This window comes from Leopardus geoffroyi, chromosome C2 (assembly GCF_018350155.1).
Source record: "Leopardus geoffroyi isolate Oge1 chromosome C2, O.geoffroyi_Oge1_pat1.0, whole genome shotgun sequence".
NCBI lineage: Eukaryota > Metazoa > Chordata > Mammalia > Carnivora > Felidae > Leopardus > Leopardus geoffroyi.
In genome coordinates this window covers 113,743,713-113,755,271 of record NC_059333.1, presented here as the reverse complement: position 1 = coordinate 113,755,271, position 11,559 = coordinate 113,743,713, and the positions used below count along the sequence as shown (strand labels likewise).

At 45.0% G+C, this 11,559-nt stretch overlaps 1 non-coding gene across 1 annotated transcript; it reads right to left on the bottom strand.

The window, feature by feature from the left end:
* Window positions 1-10,368: 10,368 nt before the first annotated feature.
* On the bottom strand, window positions 10,369-10,502 carry LOC123576300. Its single transcript, XR_006701307.1, has one exon. It is a non-coding gene; the product is annotated as a small nucleolar RNA SNORA43 (small nucleolar RNA).
* Between the last annotated feature and the right edge of the window lie 1,057 nt (window positions 10,503-11,559).

Sequence of the window (11,559 nt, the reverse complement as noted above, 5' to 3'; positions counted from 1 at the left end):
TCAAAATTCTGCCCAAAGCTACACGATCTGTGAGCGCCCCAGGCAGGATGTAAACCCCGAATTCTTAACACCTTGGCCCTATGCCCTCAATACAGTATCCTCCCTGCCCTGGACCTGGATGCCTCGATAGACTAATAATTTGTCTACTCTTAAAACCTACACCCATTTGAAATTTATTCCAAGTCTATTTGGAAGTTCTGTGTGCAGGAATTGCAGGGAAGAACCCCATGGTCCCCAGCCTGCACTGTCCTCTCAGTACAATGAAAGGCCTCGGGTTAATGGTACCCGCTGTTCTTGAGGATGCAATTCACAGGTCACCTCTGGAATTTGATGCCTGCCTGGCTGGGACTGAGGGGCTGCAGGTCGATTTTGAGGGTGGGAGGAAGTGGGGGGCCTCCACACCCTCCCAACCTAGTAGCTTATCAAATTGCAGATGCTTCTTTATTTACAGATGGTTTAGGTTTGAAAGGTAGTCCCTACATCCATTTGTGTATAGGTCCAACAAGACTGATTAGACAAGCCACTACCACACCAGAGGGGTGATTTTTCTCTGATGTGTAGCTTTGTTTTTGTCCTCTTGATAAGATTTAGAGGCGAGTAGCATTTGTATTTCTTCGAGCCCTGTACAGTGACCCCAGGAGGAACTCCCCAAGGAGGAACTCTGGAAAATTCTGTCTTTTTTCTACCTGGTTGCATTTCCAATGACATTTTAGTGCCTTTGTGATATTTAGCAGTAGGGATGTGTCCCAGACAGTGGTCCGGCTGAACTGCCACTCAGGCCAGCTCTGGCCATACTGAGCTTTAGTTTCTCATTGAGCGTCAAATGATAGATCTGACTTGTTATGGGGGTATAGGTGATTCATTGCTGAAATCATGAGAACCACATAGGCCTCATGCTGTAAGGACCCACCAAAGCTGCCGTAACCACGTTTCTATGAATTACTCATGATTTGTTAAGCCACAGGACGTTTAACTTTGGAAATGTTGAGGTGCTACCTTGCCTATGTCTGAGAAAGTTTTCTTTTCTCACCATGGATATTTCCACTAAAGTAAAATCCTTACTGCCCCGTCCTGTTTTTTAGGTCGGTTACGGGAAGTTGTAAGCGTTCCAGGCTTAAAAGAAATGAGGCAACAAATAACTAAAAACCTCGGAAAGGGAAATCTACAGTAGTTTATTGATGCATTCTTAGTGCCTTATAGGAATCTGTATCGTGGAGGGGGCTAGACTATCGTAGGGTAACTGGCCCTCTTGTTTTGCTGTGACAGGGTTTCCAGGAATACCAGATTTGCAGGACTGAAACTGGGAAAGTCCTAGGAAAACCAAGATGAGATGCTCATCTTACCTTTTGTTATTTCAATGTCTATTTATTTATTTTGAGAGAGAGAGAGAGAGAGAGAGAGAGAGAGAGAGAGAACATGAGCAGAGGAGGGGCAGAGAGCAAGGGAGGGAGAGAGAGAATCCCAAGCAGGCACTGTCAGTGCAGAACCTGACATAGGTGGGGCTCGATCCCACGAACCTTGACATCATGACCTGAGCTGACATCAAGAGCCAGATACTTAACTGACTGAGCCACCCAGGGGCCCCACTTTTTTTTTTTTTTTTTTTTTTGGAATAAATTTTTTCTTATAGACTGCTCTTGGATTTAAAGAAAAACTTCAAAGGTAGAACAGAGTCCCCATATACCCCCAACCCAGTTTGCCCTGCTATAAATATATTAGTATGGAACACTTGTCACAATTAATGAACAAATATTAACACGTAATTATTAACTAAAGTCCATCTTTTATTTAGATCTTCTTAGTTTTTATCTAATGTCCTTTTTCTGGTCCAGGGTCCTATACATGACAACTAGTTGTCATGCCTCCTTAGGCTTCCCTTGGCTATGACATTGTTCCTTGTTTTGATGACTTTGACAAATTTGAGGAGAGCTGGTCAGGCGTTTTGTAGAGCATCTCTCAATTGGGATTTGTCTGATGTTTTTCTCGTGATTAGCCTGGGCTAATGGTTTTGGGGGAACAAGACCACAGAGGTAGAGTGCCATTCTCATATCTTATCAAGGACTCATACTATCAACTTGTTACTGCTAACACTAACCTTAATCACCTGCTTTAGGTAATGTCTGTCAGGTTCCTCGACTGTAAAGTCACGTGTCCTTTCTTCTCCCTTTCCATCCCATACTCTTTGGAAGGAATTCACTGTGGGGAGCTCACACTTAAGGAGTAGGAAGCTGTGCTCTCCCTCCTCAATTAACAAGTGGTTACATAAATTATTTGGAATTCTTTGTCACGGGAGGTTTGTACATTCTCCCCAATTTATTCGTGCCATCATTTGTTGATGTCAGTATAGAGTCATGACTATTTATTTTATGCTTGGGATTATAGTGCAGTACTATCTTATCTATTGTGTTGCGATTCCCTAATGACAGGTGATGTCATGCATCTTTTCAGGTACTTATTTGCCATCTGTATATTTCCTTTGGTCAGGTGTCTGTTCAAATCTTTCCTACTTTTGAGAGCAATCTGAGACTTGAGGCCAGGTGTGTGTGTGTGTGTGTGTGTGTGTGTGTGTGTGTGTGTGTGTGAAAAACCTGCCAACTCTAGATTTCTTCAGCTGCAGCCTCTGAGACTCTTCTTCCAGAGGCTCCGCCCACCCAATCCTGGGTCAGATCTGACCAGAGCAGGGTGGGGTTGGGAGGTCGACTGTGGAATAGACCTAGGTGTGGTTCAGTCAAAACCATTTCCCTCAGTTGTCAACTTATTTACATCCCCTGCTGAAAACTTCATGAAACAGACTAGAATCTAAAATATTTCACAGTCCCATAAACACCCATTTCCTTTCTCCATCATTTATAACTAATTTAGACAGCATCAACCACAAGACACATGAGATTTACAGGACTGTAAAAATATTCTGGTTTCTAAGTGTTCCTATTTTACAAAGAGCCTGGAACAAGGTGGGTTTGGATGGATGTGTGGACATGTGAACAATTCCTTATCCTGAATGCAATTCTTTACTCCTTTTTTTAAAGACAGACCTTAAGGGTTTGGAACCTGAGTTTACAGTCAGGGGAGAAAATCAATCCGGGAGAAATGGCATTGTAGCACGGTCACACACAAAGGGTTGCTTGTGTTCTTTGATGTTTAGGCCTCTCTGGTAATTTCTCTAAGATTTACTCGATTTAACGACCCTCTTAAAGTCGAAGACCCATTGCTTTGATAACTTACAAATGTCAGCGTTTCAAAGGAAATGCCGCTTAACCGTCAGCAAATTAGAATTTTGACAAACCATCAAATAAAGGAAGATCATCTGGTACAGCTGAAGACCGTGTGACCACTAGGGGTCAGGTGATGTCCTGATAAAGGAGGCACCGTCTGGGGAGAAGGAAGGAGAGAAGCCTCTGGCCAGCTTGCATTTTCCGAGAGAGAGGGGTACGCCATTCCTGGATGGAACTGAAATGTAGGCATTCCAACCTTTAGCAGTAAGGCTTTTTGTTTTGTTCTGTTTTCCCATTGTTTTCTTTTTTATTTTTTTAATGTTTACTTATTTTTGAGAGAGAGAGTGCGAGAGGGGGAGGGGTAGAGAGAGAGCGAGAGCGAGCGAGCAAGAGAGAGAGAGAGAGAGACTCACAGAATTGGAAGCAGCCTTGTGCTTGAGCTGTCAGCACAGCACAGAGCCTGATGTGGGGCCCGAACTCATGAACTGTGAGATCATGACCCAAGCTGAAGTCAGACACATAACTAACTGAGCCACCCAGGGGCCCCAATGTTCTTCTGTTTTGAAAGCCAAATTCTCTGAAGAGAATTTTGCTTACAATTTCTCTTTGCAGATTTTCAAATGCCATTATATTTCTCCCTTACCAGCCATATCTGGCCATTTTTAATGGACTGAGGGTGTGGCAAATCTCAAGGTTCTATTTCCCACAACATTTTTATTAAGGTGCATTCTGGACAAAATGAAAGAAAGTGTCAAAGAAGGGAGAGTTGGGTGGGGGTGTCGGGGAAGAGGGGTAGGATTATGCTGATCCCTGCAGCCTCAGTGAGCAGGAGGAATGAGCAGGAGAGTGGGTGATGAGGGTGATGTCTTTCCTCCTCCCCAGATCAAAGAGCGCCAGGCACCTTTGAACCCCAAGGGCCAATCCAATTCTTTTCCTACTTGGGGACAATATCAGGGTTTCCCTCCTGGGATATTGCCCCTCCAGATTCTCGTGCCTAGGCATACGTTGCTACCCAGTCTCTGTTTTCAAATGAGCCGTGATCAGCCCCAGAACATTTCTCAGTCTAGTGCTTCAGGCAGTCACTGTAAACTTTGCCTCTGTTCCAGGTTTGGCAATGCCTAGGTGTCAACAACAAGTTTATGTTGAACTTGACACTCATCTCTCCTGGCTGTGTGGTGGCGGTCATGATTTGCAATTTTGGTGTCCCTGGAGGTTTGAGAGTTTCCCTTCAAATGTGGTCGAGGTGTTATTGCACAATGGCCAAACCATGGATCGGTTTCAGGCACAGATTGGTTTTTGGCCAAGATGGTGTTCCAGGTCATGTGGTTAGAGACTTAAAGTGACATCTCCATTTTCATCAGGAGCGTATTGTTTGTCCAGAGTAAAAGTCAGACCTACTAACTAAAGTTTACTGAAGAGATGAATCACCTGACTAGCACTCAGAAATGCAAATGAAACATGAGGTACCCAGTTTTTCCTCATTAGGTGGCAAAAATTAAAAAAAAGGTTGAGAACACACAATGCTGGTAGGGAGTGGAAAATCAGCCCTCCTCATACGTTGTAGCTCAGAATGTAAATGGTTACTATCTTTGGGAAGATATTATAGCAGTCTATTAAAATAGAAAATACATATTTTTGCCTCGAATCTCATGTTGGGGAATATATTCTTCAGGGATAAAAGTGGAAGAACATAAAAATAAACAATCAAGGATGCTTGTTGTATATTTTTTGGTGTCAAAACAAAACCTAATTGAGATACCACCGAAATAGGGTATATTTTGGCAGAAGTATAATTTGGTATATTTATAATTTCAATTTAAGTGAGTGTAAATGAATGAATGAATGAATTAGGTCTATGTGAATTGTTCTAGAGGCCATCCATGTAAATTTAATGAAAAAAGGAAGCTAGAGTCTTGAATATAGTATGATGCAGTTTTTGTGAGAACAAAAAAGTCCAACTCTACACGTAGGAATAAATGTACATGGCAGGATAAAAGGTATAGGAGGGTGTCCGTTAAGTTTTTGAGCTCTGTGATGTGGGATGAGAGGGGTGTGTGTGTGTGTGTGTGTTCACATGCCTGTGCACATAGGGTGGGAGTATTATAAATTTTCTCCTTGGTGCATTTAAAAAATAAGATTCATTTAGGGATGCCTGGGTGGCTGAGTCAGTTAAGTGTCCAACTCTTGATTTCGGCTCAGGTCCTGATCTCATGGTCCCAAGAAGGAGCTCCATGGCAGGCTCCGAGCTGGAGTGGAGTTGAGACTCCGAATGGAGTCTGCCTAAGATTTTCTCTCTCTCTCCCTCTTCCTCTACCCTTCTCCCACCCTCTCTCTTTCTCTCTCTCACTCTCTCAAAAAAAGATTGATATAAATGCTTTTAGAATAAAAAAAATCAATAAGAAAACATGGTCCCTACAAGGTTAAGGCCATTGACCAAAGTCTTAACAACTGGTTAATGACCAAGCAGGAGCTACAGTGCAGGTCGGCTGCGCCCATATCCCCAGTGTTCAATCCCCTGCACAGGTTGCTGTTAAAAATATATAACTGGCAAAACTCATTACTGCTTCTGTTTGATGTTTTTGTCCCTCCCCTCTTTTCTCTATTGAGTAGCCAAGCTAAGAGAATGAGTGTTTTTCATTGTAGCCAGATCCTCTGATGTTCATTCTCAGGCAGACACTTTCCTTTTGACTGGATAAGTTCATTTCCATGACTAGGTTAGCTATTGAATGGCAATCCCCAGAGTTACAAGGATTGAGAAGGTGTCTAAAGAGTTATATATTTCCTCATTGTCCAGTCAAGATGTTCTCCTTGATCTGACAATTTTTCAGAAGCCAGCATTTTATTTCATTTCCAGCTTGACATAAAAGTGATTGTGTCCTTGGGGTTATAAGAAATATAATCTCACCTGTGACCTCCCTTTCATACTGAAAGCCCTCCAAAGACTCCATGGAACCTATACAGTTTAATTTGGGCTTTGCTCAGGCTTCTTTTTGGTTAAAGTTAACCTGTTATCCCTTTTGAAATAGTTCATCATTTAATCCAGAAAGAGATTGTCACCCATCAAATGGAACACATTGCTGTATCTACTTAATTTTTTTTCTTTTTATTCCTGGGAAATACTTTTCTTCCCTGACATTCTTGAGCTCCATCAACAGTTTAGAAATATACAGTCACAAAATGTCAATCTGAGACTGAAGAAATTTTGAGGCATTATGCTGGACAGAATAATGTCCACCCAAAGCAGTCTATATCTAATCCCTGGAACTTTTGACTATATTACTGGCCCTCCTGCAAAGGGGACATTGCAGATGTGATTCGGTTAAGGGCTTTGAGATGGGGAGATTATCCTCTATAGGAGGGGGCCCAATCTCATCACATGGACCTTTAAAAGCAGAAACCGTTTCCTGGCTGTAGTCAGAAGGAGATGTGACTACAGAAGAATGGCCAGAGAAATGCAACATGGCTGCCTTGAAGGTGGAGGAAGGGGCCATGACCTAAGGAATGCAGGAGGCCTCTAGAAGTTTGTAAGGGGAAGAAAACGGATTCTCCTCTAGAGCCTCCAGAAGGAATGCAGCCCTGCCAACATCTTGAAACCCATGTCAGACTTCAAGAGGCATGGTAGACCACAAGTGCTACTGTGAGGGTTCTGACCCCAGTTCCCACCATTCTCTTGACTTTTCCCTCTCTCATGTAGAAGTATCTTGAAGCTGACTTTCTCCCATGGTAGCAAGATGATAATCAGCAGCCACTGGACAATAAGCTTGCTTGTTTATGTCCATGGGACAGAAAAGAAAACCTGTCCCTCAAACATAAAATAAGGTATCAACTGCAGTCTGATTAGGCCAGTTGGATCACATGCTCACTCCTGGACCAGGCATGGGATTGCCATCTACTGATGCGTTAAGCCTGACTTTCCAAACCAGCAGCAAGCTGAGATGGCTGTAACGGGCACACATAGAAGAGGGAAGAGCCAACAGAAAAGTGGGAAATAGAGCTCGAACCTTCAGCGCAGCACATTTGGCTCACCTGCCTCCCAAGGTCTCATTAGGTGAAATAACAGAGTTCTGTATTAGTCAATCCAGTTGAGTTGGGCTTCTCTATTACTTGCTGCCCAGATTACTCTAGTAGCCACGTACTCTCTACACGCAGAGACACAAGCCCCTCCTGCCTGCTTTTGTCTTTCATCGTACCTGGCGGGCTCCTGCAGGCCTTTCAGTTTGTGACTTTCTACACCTGACTGTATCTGGTAAGAAACGCTTTCCTCCTGAGAACTGGGCCCCCGGGCCCAGAGCCAGCAGTGCGTTGCATGCCCGCTGCCTCTCCCTGCTCTTCCGCCCACAGCTGGCGTTGCTAATTGAGCGTGGCACCCCTTCTTGCTGAGTCCACATGTGGCCTCGCAATGTCCAACACTGCACTCCAGGCAGCCTCGACTGGCTGATTGGAGCTGGCACAGGGGATGGACCCAGTCTGGCATATTAGCGTAACTAGAGATAGTCTTTTTTTCCTTTCTAAGTAGTTGCTTTGCCTTGTCAGTTCGTATTGAGATAACGACCCGTTACAACTCTCAGGCCTCCCTCACTTGTCGAAGTCCACATTTCCCTAAGCCCGGGCTTGGCACAGCCTGTTGATGGCCAGCCAGACGTTCCAGGACCTAGATGGTTAGCGTTCACACGTGAGCCTCCACCGCTCTGCCGTCTCAGTGTAAAATATCCTTCAAGGTTAATGTCCCTACTCCTACCCTCTAAAATACTTTATAGTTTTGTGGTATCACTTACATTACATGAAGGGAATCTAATTCACTAGCATTCCGGATTGGGGAGTGTTTCTCCCTTTGAGAAAAAGTGTCAGGAGACAAGTGGCAGGGTGGTCACTTATCAAGCTTTATGGCTTTTTTTTTTTTTAATTTTTTTTTTCCAATGTTTATTTATTTTTGGGACAGAAAGAGACAGAGCATGAACGGGGGAGGGGCAGAGAGAGAGGGAGACACAGAATTGGAAACAGGCTCCAGCCCAGAGCCTGACGCGGGTCTTGAACTCAGGGACTGCGAGATCGTGACCTGGCTGAAGTCGGACGCTTAACCGACTGCGCCACCCAGGCGCCCCTTGCTTTATGGCTTTTGAAAGAAGGGTACCTCAGGGAAGGAGGAACCAGAAGCCCAGGCTTGGTGTTGTGGGAACCCTATGGAGAAGGACAGTGATGAAAGCCCTAACAGCTGCTCAGAGGTGGGCTCGCAGGCAGTGAGATGCATCCAAAAGAGGGCTCTTAGAGACTTGTCCTGCCGTCCTCCTAGAATTCCCCTTCTCTTGCCTCCTCACGAGACCTGCTGCAGCGACTTCCGCTTTTCTCTCATTCCTCCTAGAGGCAAACTTGAGTTTCCTCTGGAAGCAACTGCATGCTGTTCCGCCCTAAGGCTGGGACATGGAGGGCCAACTTTATTCAGGTTACAGTTTATTTTACGGTGTTATCTTTTGCGTATTTGAGCCTTTTTATTCTATTTGTTTGTGCCTCAAACAATAGTCATGGCTCAATAGTCATGGCCTCAATAGTCATGGCTTTCTTTTGAAGGGTACCAGAATATGCCACCCCAAAATATGCATAAGAATTCTTTTGGGGCACCCAGTTGGCTCTGTCGGTAGAGTATCCGACTCTTGATCTCAGGGTCCTGAGTTCAACCCCTACAGTGGGTGTGGAGCCTACTTAAAAAGTATATATTTTGAGCTGAGGGCAATTGAGAAGAAGGTACAAGAAAAGCTCTCTGCCCTCTGCCTATTTGCGTAGAAAAAGGACATAAATTTGTAAAAATTTGTAAAGGTGTCCCTTCTCCTACCAGGAAGGAGAAAAGTTAATCACCAGAGACAACTCTAGATCCTTAACATCCCAGAGACCACACCAGAGGAACCTACCTAACAAACCTTACTAACTAGCCCTATCTGCCATTAGTTCCCCTATACCCTTACCTTCCCACATGTGCCACCCTAGAAACTCAAAGCTTTTTCTTTGTCTTGTTACATCTTTAAAAATTTATTTTTCTTTGTGACACCTGGGTAGCTCAGTTGGTTAAGCCTCTGACTCTTGGTTTTGGCTCAGGTCACGATCTCACAGTTTGTGAGTTTGAGCCCCCCCCCCTCCTCCCCCCGCCATCGGGCTCTGCGCTAACAGTGCGGAACCTGCTTGGGATTCTCTGTCTGCTTCTCTCTCTGCCCCTCCCCTGCTCTCTATCAAAATAAATAACATTAAAAAAATGTATTTTTCTTTGTTTTTAGAGGATGTCATATAAGCTCAAGTTCTAACCACTGTTTTGAGTTACTCACTGCTGAGTACCCCTGTATGTATGCACAATGCACGTTCATAAACTTCTCTGTGTTTTTCTCTGGTTAATCTGTCTTTTCTCAGATTTACTTGTAGAATCTATTCAGAGATCCTAGGAATATGGAGGGAAAAGTTATATTTCTCCTCCCCTACATTTTTCTTATTTTACACGACCTTCCTTTAGCTCACTTTGACATTTTGCTTAGCTTATATTTATCTCGTTTTCTCTCATTGCTTTTACATTTGTTTCCCCCCTGTTTTTTTTCTTAATTGTTCTTTTTAATGTTTATTCATTTTTTTTTCTTTTACAGCCCTCATCACACCTGCTACCCCAGCGGGGTTACCAAGACTGCCCCCCTCCATTCACCAGTGCCCTGGTTTAGAGGGTTTCATATGGGGTTCTAGGTGGCCTACTACAGTGTCTCCTTGGCAGGACAAAGCCAGGTGTGGCCCTCTGGTGTCCACTCCCCACCCCCTCCAAGCCCAGGTCCTGCTCTGCTGTCTCAAGGGTCCTTAGAACAGGGTGTGTGGGCGCAGGGCCTGGAAGCAGCCAGCGGTTCATGCACTTGCCCAAAGACTTGCAGAAAACCCTCTCCAGACAGACCTACAGAATGATCACTTTCAAGAGGGAGACCCTCTCCTGGTCGATCCCACTGGGCCAAAGGCCGGCCACATGCTCATCTCCATGCACACCTCATGTAACCCTCACGACAAGTGTCATTTTATAGACAAAGAACCCAAAAACCAAAGTGGTTAGTACCGTGCTCGGCATCCCCAGCTGGAAGCCCAAAGGTAGGTCTGCCTGCCGCGTGTACGTAAAAACTGCCTCCCCGGCAGCTGTAAAGCATGTTCGGCTACAAACCACTGAGTGCTCACTGTTCTGAGCACTGAGCGTAGAAACGGCCACTTCCTCTTAGCCCCAGTGTCACAGGTGCAGGAGAGCAGCTGCATCTGAGGAGCCGGCAGGTCCAGCGTCAGCAGGGCAGCCGTTCCTGCCCGTCCAGCCCCCAATATCTATTCATTTTTGAGAGACAGAGCTCAAGCAGGGGTGGGGCAGAGAGCGAGGGAGACAGAATCCAAAGCAGGCCCCAGTCTCTGATCTGTCAGCACAGAGCCCCATGAGGGGCTCGAACCCACAAACTTGGAGATCATGACCTGAGCCAAAGTCTAACACTTAATTGACTGAGCCCCAGGTGCCCCAGATTCCCCCTCTGTTTTATCACAATTTTTTCTTTTTATGATTTTTTTTGATAACTATCTTTTTATGATTTTTAACCATCTTTTACATTTCTTTAATTTACTTCTTAAAATTTTTTTATTGTCAAGTTTCAGCTCTCTTGGCTTACTCAGTGGTGAGCAGGGAGGGGTAGCACTAAGGCATCCTGACCCTGAACAATACTTGAATTTCTCCTGGTGGCGTTAACATTTTCTCCATCAGCCTCATTTAGACTTTGATCTGAGAATCCAGAAAACACGGATTCCTTCCCGACTGCAATAGTGAAGGTTGTTATAAATGCATGTCAAATTCTGGAATGGAGTTTCTTTCTCAGGTTAAGCATCCCTCTATCCCTTTATGTGGACTTAACTTATTTAGAAGCAGGGTGCAGTCACAGGTGGGAACTCAAGTCAGAAGTAAGCACACAAAAGAAAGAAGTGGCTGGGCGGGGGTGGGGGGCGGCTATGGAACTTGCCAGCTCACGCCAGCGAGAAAAGAGCTGGTAGGTTACACCTTGGCCCGGGGCACATTCCAGCAATATCTGCGGACATCAGCCCCATGGCCCTGTGACCAGCTCCAGGCCCCATGGGACAGTGTATCTGGAGTTGCTAGCCATTTTCTGCTCAGATATGGGGCGGCCCAGGGCCTGGGCCCGTCCAGCTTGTGGTTAAAGGAGCCAGCAGAAGATGAGACATTTACCTCCTCCCTGCTCAGAGAGCAGCGTGTTTCCAGGAGGTGATTCTGCTCTGCTCTTTCCTGCCTTGTCATGGGCAGTGGCTGGTACATGACAAGAAGGGGATATGGCTGCTTGCGAGTCAG